This window comes from Podarcis filfolensis (assembly GCF_964270895.1).
Source record: "Podarcis filfolensis genome assembly, chromosome: 3".
Taxonomy (NCBI): Eukaryota; Metazoa; Chordata; class Lepidosauria; order Squamata; family Lacertidae; genus Podarcis; species Podarcis filfolensis.
The window spans coordinates 94,080,768-94,093,103 of NC_139606.1; the positions used below are offsets into that span (position 1 = coordinate 94,080,768).

A 12,336-nucleotide genomic window follows, 5' to 3' on the forward strand; every position below is an offset into this window, starting at 1 on the left:
AAACTACAGCTTCCATAATTCTTTGGGAGAAGCCATGATGGTTTGAAGTGGTGTCACGGTGCTTTAAATGCATGATGCGAATGTCCCCCCGGCTGCCCCATCACTTGGAGCTGATTGAATTACACGGCAAGTCACCACGTTATGTTGCATTGTATCGTGGCAAAATAATATAAACTATCTTGGAGATCGTTTGACTAGAAAGCTGAGATATAAATCTTCAAAATACACAAATAAATGCATGTTATTACCTAGGACGACATGGTGAGATGAAAATGCATTTCTGGTCTGGAGAATCCCCTCCAGTCCTGTATTTTAGGTTATAAGGCAATCAATTTCTTCTTGGAAAAAAGAAGAAATGAAAGAGATCCAGGCTGAAAGAAGAACTAACTAGGCAAAATAATGGCTCCTGAAGTTGAGATGCAATTATAAGCCTCTTCTTGGCCTCAAACATATTATGCTACTAGCATGTTCTCCTCCTGTTCACCTGCTGCAGGGGAGGATGCTAAATTGCTTTCTTGTTTGTATTTTGGTATGGTGCTCGTCTCTTTATTACTAAAAGCCCTCCATTGATTCAGCTCCCCCCCCCCACTTTCCCGCATTCTCCCTGTGGCACATGCATTAGGCAAGGCTAAGTGGATAATGGAGCAAGAACAATCATAAGGATAATGGTGGGCTACAGAAACAATTATGTAAGGAATAACACATGACAGGTGATCTAATCCAAAATATATAGGCTTGCTGCCATCTCCGCAGGAAAATTATGAGACTCTGGGACAAAGGGCAACTGCATTTCACCAGCACACCCAGGATGTTTGTGTTAACACCGGCTACTGTTTATCCGCCACGTGGGAGTATTCTTATTATTAGTGTTATTAATATTTTGCATGCATTTACATTCCTATCACAAGAGTGCAGGAGGAGCCCTGCTAGTACAAACTAAAAAAAGCTGATATAGGCCACATTCACACCACACATTTAAAGCGCGATGGTACGACTTTAAAGAGGCCTGCCTTCCCCCAAAGGATCCTGGGAGCTGTAGTTCAGGCATAGGCAAACTCGGCCCGCCAGATGTTTTGGGACTACAACTCCCATCATCCCTAGCTAACAGGACCAGTGGTGGGATTTGTAGTCTCAAAACATCTGGAGGGCCAAGGTTGAGGAAGCCTGATGCAGGATAACCTTAGCCTTTCAGGCTGATTGAAAACAACAGCATACAGAACAAAACCAAGTTTTCCTATGCCTGCTGTAGTTTGAGGGTGCTGAGAGTTGTTAGGGCACTGCTTTTCCCCACACAGAGCTGTGGGGAAAAGGGGAGTCCTATCAGCACGAGCCAACTGTCAGGGATAGTCCTGCAACATCTGGAGGACCACAGGTCCCCCAATGCTGCCTTCAGCCAAGCTTCCTTAACCTCGGCCCTCCAGATGTTTTGAGACTACAATTCCCAGCATCCCTGACCACTGGTCCTGATAGCTAGGGATCATGGGAGTTGTAGGCCACAAACATCTGAAGGGCTGAGGTGGAGGACGCCTTCCTTAAGCTCTGTAAGGGCGCTTTTCAATAAAGCCAGACTTGATTGCTGGGTGAAATGGAAAAGTTGTAGCACCAGGTTATAGGCAACAGCTTCAACTGCATTAGTGATTTTATTTCTGTTGGGCAGTCAGATGTGATGCACTTTCGGAGTCCTGACAGAAGAATTTTTACACCAGCCCCCACCCCCATCTCACCAATTGCCTCCCTGGCAAAGTGCCACCTGCCCGCCTGGAATTAGTGCCGCCATGGCGTGTCGTTTCAGGGCTTTGTGGGAAACTAAAAGAGCAAGCACCCTGCAGCCTCCTGCCAGCTGAGGTAAATTCCAAGCACGGGGAAGCAGGCAGGTTGGCCCAAGGCAACACAGGCAGCAGCATCTGTGGAGGGTTGGCAGCCACCCAAAGATGCCAGGGCTTCCTGAAACTACAGCAGTGCAAGTGCTACGGATCTGGCCCAACTGCTGCCAAAGCAGGACCCTGGGATCAGAGAGCGGGGCTTGCTGAGAAACATCGACGCCTTCCAGAATTATGAGAAATGTCCGTAAGCACATTTGTAACCTCTTAGAAAGCGATGCAAGAGGATTCTGGGGTGGGCTGAAGAACCTCAGGCCTGGGGGATGAATGCTGCTGTGTAGTCCTCATAACACTTCCTAGGCCACACACCCTCTTGTCCAGGCCTGTTTCACCTCCCAAGGGTTTTTGGCTGGCTGCAATGGGTCCTTGAGTGCTGATATTGCTTTCTGCGTGCCTGGACAGAGGGTACAAAGGTGTGTGTTTGTAGAAACTAGCCAATAATACAAAGGGAAATTTTACATTTGTTGCTCCACCCACTTTTGCCTCTGGCTCCTCCCACCACTGCCATGTGGCGTCCAAGTGGTTTCTCAGAATGGAATGTGGCCCTCGAGCTTCTCCACCCCAGGACTAATGTATATGTACGAGTAACCATAGATGGCAAAGCCATTCCCTCTAAACCATGGTCACTTGTCAGTCAGCTGATGTCAATGGGTGATGTCAGCTGATTGTTGTTGTTTAGTTAGTCGTGTCCGACTCTTCGTAACCCCATGGACCAGAGCACACCAGGCACTCCTGTCTTCCACTGCCTCCCGCAGCTTGGTCAAACTCATGTTCGTATCTTCAAGAACACTGTCCAACCATCTTGTCCTCTGTCGTCTCCTTCTCCTTGTGCCCTCAATCTTTCCCAACATCAGGGTCTTTTCCAGGGAGTCTTCTCTTCTCATGAGATGGCCAAAGTACTGGAGCCTCAGCTTCAGGATCTGTCCTTCCAGTGAGCACTCAGGGCTGATTTCCTTAAGAATGGATAGGTTTGATTGTCTTGCAGTCCATGGGACTCTCAAGCGTCTCCTCCAGCACCATAATTCAAAAGCATCAATTATTTGACGATCAGCCTTTCTGGTCCAGCTCTCACTTCCATATATGTCAGCTGATAGTGGGGTTCAATTCTGCATTGGCTGTGCATGCCAGTTCCCTGCTTAGACCCTTGCAGAGATCAGGCTTGGAGTCTCTGCTCATCGTCTGAGCACAGATGCTGAAGCAGACTCAGCTGAAGAGTGGAGCATTCAGTCCTGCCAGGTGCTGCTTCGCCAGTGTGTTTCTTGCAGGAAATGTACTGACAAAGCAGGTCAACCTCCCCTCATCCCTGCAAGTTAACTTTGATAGGTGAGTGGGACTGCCTGATGCCAAATGATTGACAAGTGATTGGCCCTACCTACCTGTGAAAGTTGGTCCGTGAGGTGAGATAAAGATCTGGTGCAGTAGGCCCAAAAGGCCACCCCCCCCCCCAAATATAGACAGACACTTGGGATCAGCTTTGATGGACCCATCACTGATTCACTCGCAGAGGTATTAAGAAGAGTTGTCAGAAGGGTCCTGCATGACCGCTACACGATAAGCAATCTGAAGGGAAAAATAAAGTCCTTCAGTTAAAAAAAAGTTTCTTTATTCTCCTTTGTAAAAAGTATTAGGGGCTTTAAAAAAAATATTGGTTTCTTTGCCTTCCACCTTGTTTTTTGTAAATCACTCTGGAAGCTCTTTGAACAGAAGTATTTTCAATAATTTTTTTTTAAAAAAAAACCTTGGAAAGAGGTCCAGTGCTCATTGAACCAGACTGGAATTATGGGCTGGGGGGAAGGTTGTACATATATACATATCTCCCGCAAAAGGAGGAACATGAACTGCACCTCCAGATAGTTAATGTACTTTGACATCAGGTAGAAAACGGCTATTTGATATGTAGGCTGCACCTACAAGGTATTAGTGGTATACCAGCAATTACTAACGGTTTGCAAAGAGTTCTACGCCTGCAATATTCTGAATATTATTTTTGTTTCCAAATGCTTTCATTTCTGCAGCAGGCTTTATAGATAATGAAATCTACTACAGGAGAGGGATTGTGAAGCGTGCCATCTCTTTAACATGATGCGCAGGTTAATATATGCAGGCTGAATCTAAAACCGGGAGGACGGCAGCAGAGGTAGAGAGCTTTATCCCATATTTCCATACGTAGAAAGCAGGATGCATTCTGGAACCATAATAATTGCTCACAATGGGGTGCAGGGGGTATGAGGTGGTTAAGGCACAGCAGGTGGGCAGCTAACGTAGGCTCCACTTCTGGGAGCATAGCTAGCGTGCAGCTTATTAAAAAACAGCCTGATGGGGTCAGTAGCCCAGTCTCAGAATACCACCCAAGAACAATTCAGTTTTAATAGCTTTTACTATGTATTTCATAAGCATGCCCATTGAAATTGAGTCATCAAAGCCTCCCGGTTCCTCCAAGACAGATTTTAGCCCGAGAGCTTGGAGTAATTATCCCACTGGATGTAAGCCTGTGTAGCTATTTCAACCTCGTTCATCATTTCAAACAGCTACATACTCTGCCTGCTAATTTCATCAGATGGATTAGCCTCTCTTACTTGTCTATCTTTTTTTTTTATTTCTGGGGGGTGAAATATTGCCTTTTCCCCATTTTAATAAGCTGAGCAGGCATGCACCGCTGCACCGCTTCTGACTCCTATTTCTTTCAGCTCAGGGAATGATCTACTGAGGGAAGATGTGAGAGTAAATGTGAAGGTGAAAAACTTGACCACTCTTACCTGCAGGCTCAAACCAGCTGTTTCAAGCTGTCTTAAAAAAAAAAAACCAGTAACAACACATTGGTTCATCTTTTTTCATCTGTTCCACATATATACAAAATGGTTGGCTTTCAAATTGTTTTTGCTTTTACTTTTTTTTTAGTTTCTCTTACGGGAGACAGATAATCACATTGCAGGAAGCTGAAGTTGATAATGGAGGGTTGCAACTCAAGCAGCAGTGCAATGCTTAACTACTCAGAAATAAGTTCCACTAAAGTGCAGAAGGCTTATGCTCAGGTAGGAAGTGGGGGGGGGAGAGGAGAGAGAAACTGACATTTTAAACTCAATCCAAAACAATATTAGAACCAAAATACAGCCAGCCTTTGAAATTTGCACTTCTCCTAGTTTTCTGATGCTGTTCTCTAACCAAAAAGTCTTTATGCATATATATGGGAAAGTGTGCACAAATATGAAAATTTTGTTGGAAATGACATATATTAAGGGAAATTGATTGAAAGAATGTGTGTATTATTAAAATCTGCATATGAAAATGTGTTTACAGTGGTACCTCGGGTTAAGTACTTAATTCGTTCCAGAAGTCCATTCTTAACCTGAAACTGTTCTTAACCTGAAGCACCACTTTAGCCAATGGGGCCTCCTGCTGCTGCCGCGCCGCCGGAGCACGATTTCTGTTCTCATCCCAAAGCAAAGTTCTTAACCTGAAGTACTATTTCTGGGTTTTTGGATTCTGTAACCTGAAGCTTATGTAACCTGAAGCGTATGTAACCCGAGGTACCACTGTATTAGGATAAGTTTGCACCAAAATTTTCATGATAGTTTTTTTTTTAAAGCAAACTGATGCAGAAATGTGGAGAATTGAATTTATGACCAGACAAATGAGAAACTGAAAGAACTGAAAGGGACAGATACTTCCATCTTTACTCCCAGGCAACCAGGTATACACAGAACAAATTTAGTTGGTCTCTAAGGTGCTACTGGACAATTTTTTATTTTATTTTATTTTATTTTTTTATTTTGAGTGTAAAAAAAATGTTAAGTAATTAATCAAGCTTAGGTTGGTTGAATTGGCTGTGCTATGGCAATGTTAACCCTAGTGTACCAGCTTCCCAGCACCGCAAGGCAATAGGTTCATCTATTTGAGTCAGTGCTTCTTAAATCCTGGGGGGGGGTGCAAATGAAAATGGTCGGCACGGTGAATTTTGTGTCAGCTCAGCAGATTGGACTTGATTACCTTCGCATTGCTTCGAGACTTAAGAGTCCGTGCCTCTAATTATGGGTTCCAAAATTTATGAATGGCAGGCATGTATCTTTAAAGCAGAGCAGGTTCTGCTCTGTAGGGAGCCATCTCAGTGCCACCAAGAGCAGAAGATGACGGCAAACTAGAGTTGAAACTTTCAGATAAATAGTTGGAAGTTCCATTGCTATTGCTGCCTTGTGAATCCATATAAGTGTTTGACTTAATACTAATGATCTTGATACTGGTACTGAACCATAACTAATGTTACAAATTTGCAAAAATTAAAAGAACATCACCTAAAATATCAATGAGTCCTAAGATCAAGGTCGTTGCAAATGATATGGATCTTGTCTAACTACTTGGATAATTTAGGTATAATTGAAGGATCTCTTTCCAGCATTTCACCACTTCCTAACACTGGTTTTTGCCTTCCTGCTGGTACAGGCTCCAGTTCAGTTTATTGCTAAAAAGGACTTTGATTTTAGTATATTAACAATCAGACAGCATCCCTTCCCACAAAATTTGTTATTTCTTTCTTGCCCATGAGTAAATAAAGTGTGTTTCCTCTCCCCACCTGATGACCACAATTTACACTATTATTTACACTTTTGTGTATTCAATGATTTGCACTATTCATGCTCCCTCCGTGGGCCAGAAGCACAATTCATGTCAACAAGGAATCAGGTTTACAGTCAATCCCTCTTCACAAGGAACTCTGAGAATTGTAGCTCTGTGAGAGGAATAGGAACCTCCTAACTCTCTGCACTCTTAAGGAACAACAGCTGCATCTCGGCGGTTGCCTCCATGGCCCAACCCCCCCCCCAAAAAAAAAATCAAAAAGCTGTGCAGAAGCTCCACACCCAACACCCACAGAACCTGGACTTCTGCCTACCTTGACTTGAGAAAGGAAATCCATGCTTTATAATACTGGACTATGTACATTGTAACATAGGAAGTCGCAGTGTGCACCAGCCTCAAGATTTGATTCACTTCAGGAAGTGGTACAATCTGTTCTGAGTCACTCCATAGTCTGTCCGATTCAATTCATGCTTCAGGTTCAAAGCAGCTTCATTAAAAACAAAGCTCCATTTCCCATATTTCGCTATTATGGAGAATCAAAATATGGCTAAAACTTTTTCCCTTCTTGAAAGAAATGGATGAAATGTACAGCCTAGCAGCCTCTCCAGAGTGGATTAAGCCCACCAAATTGCAAGCAAATACCTCCAGGGTTTGGGGGTCTGGACTCTTTGATTACCGTATTTTTTGCTCTATAAGACTCACTTTTTCCCTCCTAAAAAGTAAGGGGAAATGTGTGTGCGTCTTATGGAGCGAATGCAGGCTGCACAGCTATCCCAGAAGCCAGAACAGCAAGAGGGATTGCTGCTTTCACTGCACAGTGATCCCTCTTGCTGTTCTGGCTTCTGAGATTCAGAATATTTTTTTTCTTGTTTTCCTCCTCCAAAAACTAGGTGCGTCTTGTGGTCTGGTGCGTCTTATAGAGTGAAAAATACGGTATTTATTTTTAGAAGGAGAAACAATCTCCTTCTTGTTTTATTTTGGGAGAACTGCATGGAATTTGCAGCCATGGTTGCCCCTTTGGAGTGCACAAACCCTACCAAATCGCAGAAGAATAGCTGCTTTTCCTGCAGTGACACCTATGACAGTTTGAAGTGTGCCTCACTTACCTGTGTTTTGTGGGCAAGTTCTCTGCAATTGCAGGCATGGGAAAGGTGCTCTTCAGTAGCATACCTGCCGTATTGCAGAAATGTAAGCCCAGGATTAGCTTTTGTGCTATACGCATTTAAGGTTGAATGGGGTGAAATAAACAGGATTCACTTTCCTCCATGTCCTTTTGCTTTGTTTATTGAACCATTGCGATTGGAGAGCCACGGCAGGAATTTCCTCTATTTGAAAATGAGACGTGTTGCTCCTAAAGGAGTTCTCTTGCCCCTCTCCCTCTGAACCCCTGCCCATGTTTCCCTTATGCTTTGTTAATTTTGCTTCTGGTAGGAAGCTCCAACCCATAGTTTTTCTCTGGCAAGACACACTATCATGTTCACTTTATTCAGGGTTGTTGTTGTTGTTTAGTCGTTTAGTCGTGTCCGACTCTTCGTGACCCCATGGATCAGAGCACGCCAGCCACTCCTGTCTTCCACTGCCTCCCGCAGTTTGGTCAAACTCATGCTGGTAGCTTCGAGATCACAAAATGCCATGAGGGACTCTTTGGTCCATGATCTGCAATGCCTAGGGGAAGCTGTGCTTTGTACTATCAATGCCGCAAATCACCCACAGATCATCTGATACCCTCCAACATTTATTCAATGAAAATAGGGATGCACTAAGGAAAAGTGAAGGGACGCGGGTGGCGCTGTGGTTTAAACCACAGAGCCTATGGCTTGCCAATCGGAAGGTCGGCAGTTTGAATCCCCGTGACGGGATGAGCTCCCATTGTTTGGTCCCTGCTCCTGCCCACCTAGCAGTTCGAAAGCACAAAGTGCAAGTAGATAAATAAGTACAGCTCCAGTGGGAAGGTAAATGGCATTTCCGTGTGCTGCTCTGGTTCGCCAGAAGCGACTTAGTCGTGCTGGCCGCATGACCCGGAAGTTGTCTGTGGGCAAACGCTGGCTCCCTTGGCCAGTAAAGCGAGATGAGCACCGCAACCCCAGAGTCGTCCTAATGGTCAAGGGTCCCTTTACCTTTAAGGAAAAGTGGTACATTCTGGGATCAAATCAGAAACCAGGATCCAGAACAGTCCCTGGAAAATATGGACACTTGGGGGGTTTGTCATTCTCAGTTTTCCTCTTGCCTTGGACTTTGCACAGATCAGTTGCATCATGACTAACAGGAAGCTGCTCTGTACCAACTCACACTATTTGGCCATTTACTCCTCTCCAGTGTCTCAGGCAGAAGTACTTCCCATCACCTGCTTCCATGATAATTTTTACTGGAGATGCCAGGGACTGAACCTGCTGTCTTCTTCATTTAAAGCATGTGCTCTGACAGTGGGCTATGGCCTTTTCCCATGAGAGCTCCCACATGCTCTGTGCCTGGGGTGGACTGGGACTAGTGCACTTACTTGGGTCCTGGTCTGCTTGGGCATCCAGGGGCTGGATTGTGCTTCTTATTGATTGGTTAGTCTTAATTGCAGGTGGCTAAGAGAACTGATGCAAGATGAAAGGGAAAGCATGACTTCACAATGCCTCCGAGTGACATAAACCTTACAAACAGAATAGCCAAGTTTACAGTAAGCAAGAAAGATGGCTAGGGTTAACTCAATATAATAGAGTGGGCTTTCAATCAGAGTTAAAATATGTCTTTTAAATGCAAATAAAGAAAAATGATGGGCATTCACGTGATTGACAGCCTCTCCAAATAGAAGTGTTGCTATAATTAAGCAATAATGTATGAGTGAGTGTACATTATGACAAATTGGAAGTTCGGCTGATTAGATTGAGCATATAAACTGTCAGTATAATTATCACATTTTAATCATTTTTCTCCATTTTTTTATAACAGCATTGTCTTCAGACTCATTTGGTGCTTATTAGATTGATATTCTAAGAGGAACCGTACAACATAAAACATGTCCTTTAACAGGATGAACTTTAGATAAGACTTCAGGTATGTCTATAAACATTTATAATGGTGGCTGTTGTGCCTTCACATCCTTTTTCATCCCGTGTGCCATTTAATGCCAGGCGCGTGTCCCTTTGATCATGATAGAATATGCTCATCTTAAAATTCCATCATGAAATACGGCAGTGGCCTACAATGAAATGCAAAGCGTGGAAGCAGTGTACACATGAGACAGCCTTGGCCAACCTGGTGCCCTCTAGATGTTTTGTAGTGCAGCTCCCATAACCCCCAGCTGGCATGTCTTGGATCTAAAGGGCACCATATGGTTGAAAGGGCTGTATGTGTTTAGCCTGGAGAGGAGAAGATTAAGCAAAACAATGATCATGGTCTTCAGCTACAATGGTCTGTTTAATGTCTCTAGGAAGCCATGAGGTACAGTCATTTGAAGTGTTGGGGTACACTGATGACACACAGCACTATTCTATTGAGTCAGAAGAGGCTGTGTATTGTCTGGACTGTTGCTTGGGCATATAGCTTTCAACTTTCAGATTTGAAAATAAGGGATCAGCAGTCAAAATAAGGGATCAGCAGCCTCACCTGTCCCAGGCACTGCTGTCTTCCACTGCCTCCTGTAGTTTGGTCAAACTCATGCTGGTAGCTTCGAGAACACTGTCCAACCATCTCGTCCTCATGGTTCAATGTTACTAGTGAGCAAAGTTACCCAGTCAGGATTTGAATCTTGGTCCTAACTTTTGGGGTTAAGTTAATTTTTAGCTGTCCATTAATACTGACAAACTGTATCTCCCATTCATCTCTCAGATCCCCTTGTAAATCTAAAGTACTGACCTCACCACATCCTGCGGTAAAAAAATTCCCCAAGTTAACTACACATTGTGTGAAGGTAAGTGTGTGAAGCTACAGCATTCCTACTATCAGCTTAAGTGACACATTCTCTCTCTCTCTCTCTCTCTTTCACACACACACACACACACACACAGTAGATCCCCTCTAAGCCAAAGGCAGAAAGCCCAGCCAGCAGCCAAACGAAGCCTCAAGCGGTGGTTCCCACAGTGCAGCAACCCAGCAAAGGGATACAGCAGCAAGGAAAACCACACCGTCACCTCTCTGCTGGGAAGCGCTGAAGCAAAGGCGAGTCCCCAGGCAATGCGGCCGATTTGATCGGCACAAGGCATGTAAGCTCCACCCCCCCCAGTCCTTCTCAGACTCCTTATTGGTGAGCAACGCAGCCGAGCAATGCAGTTGAGGAGCCTCCCTGGCCAGCAGGGAGGGAGAGGAGCTGCTTCCTTTGAAATCTGGGAGATTTATGGGATATCAACAATCCGGGATAGCAGCAGGAAATGGCGCTGGAATAAGGGATTTTCCCACCAAATAAGGGAAGGTTGACAGCTATGCTTGGGCACAGTGGTGAAGTGGATGCTAATAAGCAGAGCTTGAACCCAGGGAAGATGAAGAGGTTCTCATGTCTAGGAGTATTGCTAGTTGTCTCTCTTCTGAATGGGGCTGTATTCCCTTTGAAAGAACAGGTTTGGCGTTTGCGTGTGCTCCTGGATCCATCTATTCATTGCTGGAGGCTCAGGTTACCTGATGTCATGGACTGGCTAGATACAGGGGAGTAGTGGGGAGTAGGGGAATAAGGCTTCTGCTTCTGCCACTGCTTCTGGACACGTCTTTGCCACAGACTCTCCTGTTCACTCTACCCTGTTATATCTTCAGCTTCTGAAATATACTCAGAGTCGCAAAGTGATTTCTTGCTCTTTATTCAGCTCATAGTGGTGAGGAGGAATGAATGAATGTCCCCTCAAAGTATCTGCTTTATATACATTATTTACACAATGGGCTGCACATGATTGGCTAATTCCGGAATTCTACTGTAAGCCAATCAGGTTGTGGATTCACTTCTATCTGGAGCATGATTGGGTGGTTCCTGCCAACCAATCATACTGCTGCCTTGTTCTAGGACCAATCAGACTGCTGCATTCTGAATCCTATTGTTCTAGAACCAATCAGACTGCTGCCTTTTGGATCCTATTGTTCTAGGACCAATCAGACTGCTGCAGTTTGGATCCTATTCAACTCAGTACATAACACCCCTCCCCTCTAAGTTCCAGTCCTGCCCGGGAGGTCGCATTCATAGTCCTCAAGGTACGCTGGCGGCCTACGTGTGCGTTGTGGCCTGGGGTGTTCCCTGGTCCGGGGTTCAGGTTCTGGCTCGTGTTCCAAGGATGCTGGCTGTGATGGGGCTGTTTGGTCTGGCGCAACCGGCTCGCTCAGTCGTGGTTCTGGTTCCGGTGTCCTTTCGGCCTCACGGGTCCCCTCTGTATTTACTGATTCTGCCTCTCCTGCTTGCCCCTGCTGCTCTATGGGCCTCACTGCCCCACTGTTGCCTTGGGACTCCTCTGACCTGTCCTCCTCCTCCTGGTTTTCTCCCGGGAATCGTCGCCGTATCTGGTCGCAGTGGCGGCGCCAGCATTGCCCCCCATCTGTTAGCACCTCGTACGACACGGGGCCAGTGACCCTGGTGACTCTGGCGGGTACCCATGCAGGGCCTGCCCCAAAATTCTTTGCATACACTGGGTCATGGGCCTCGAAGGTCCGGGGGTTCCTGCCTTCCCCCACCACTACCTCATCCTGAGCTCTATCGGGGTGAAGGCGGTCGAATCTGATTGCAAGGCGCCGACCCATTAGTAGTTCAGCGGGGCTCCGGCCAGTCGTTGAGCTGGGGGTGCTGTGCTGTGCCAGGAGGAATGTGGCAAGGCGGTACTCCCAATCCCCTTGCGTCATGCTGCGAAGGGTGTCCTTGGTGGTCCGCACCATGCGTTCTGCTTGGCCATTGGTGGCAGGGTGGAATGGCGCCGAACGGATGTGG

General features: G+C 45.6%; 1 long non-coding RNA gene across 1 annotated transcript in view; it reads right to left on the bottom strand.

Annotated features, from left to right (window-relative positions):
- Positions 1 to 7,625, bottom strand: part of LOC310758904 — a 41,144-nt gene extending 33,519 nt beyond the window's left edge. Inside the window, exon 1 of the long non-coding RNA XR_014546079.1 lies at positions 7,559 to 7,625. This is a non-coding gene — a long non-coding RNA (uncharacterized lncRNA). The remainder of the gene's footprint in view (positions 1 to 7,558) is intronic.
- Positions 7,626 to 12,336: the final 4,711 nt, after the last annotated feature.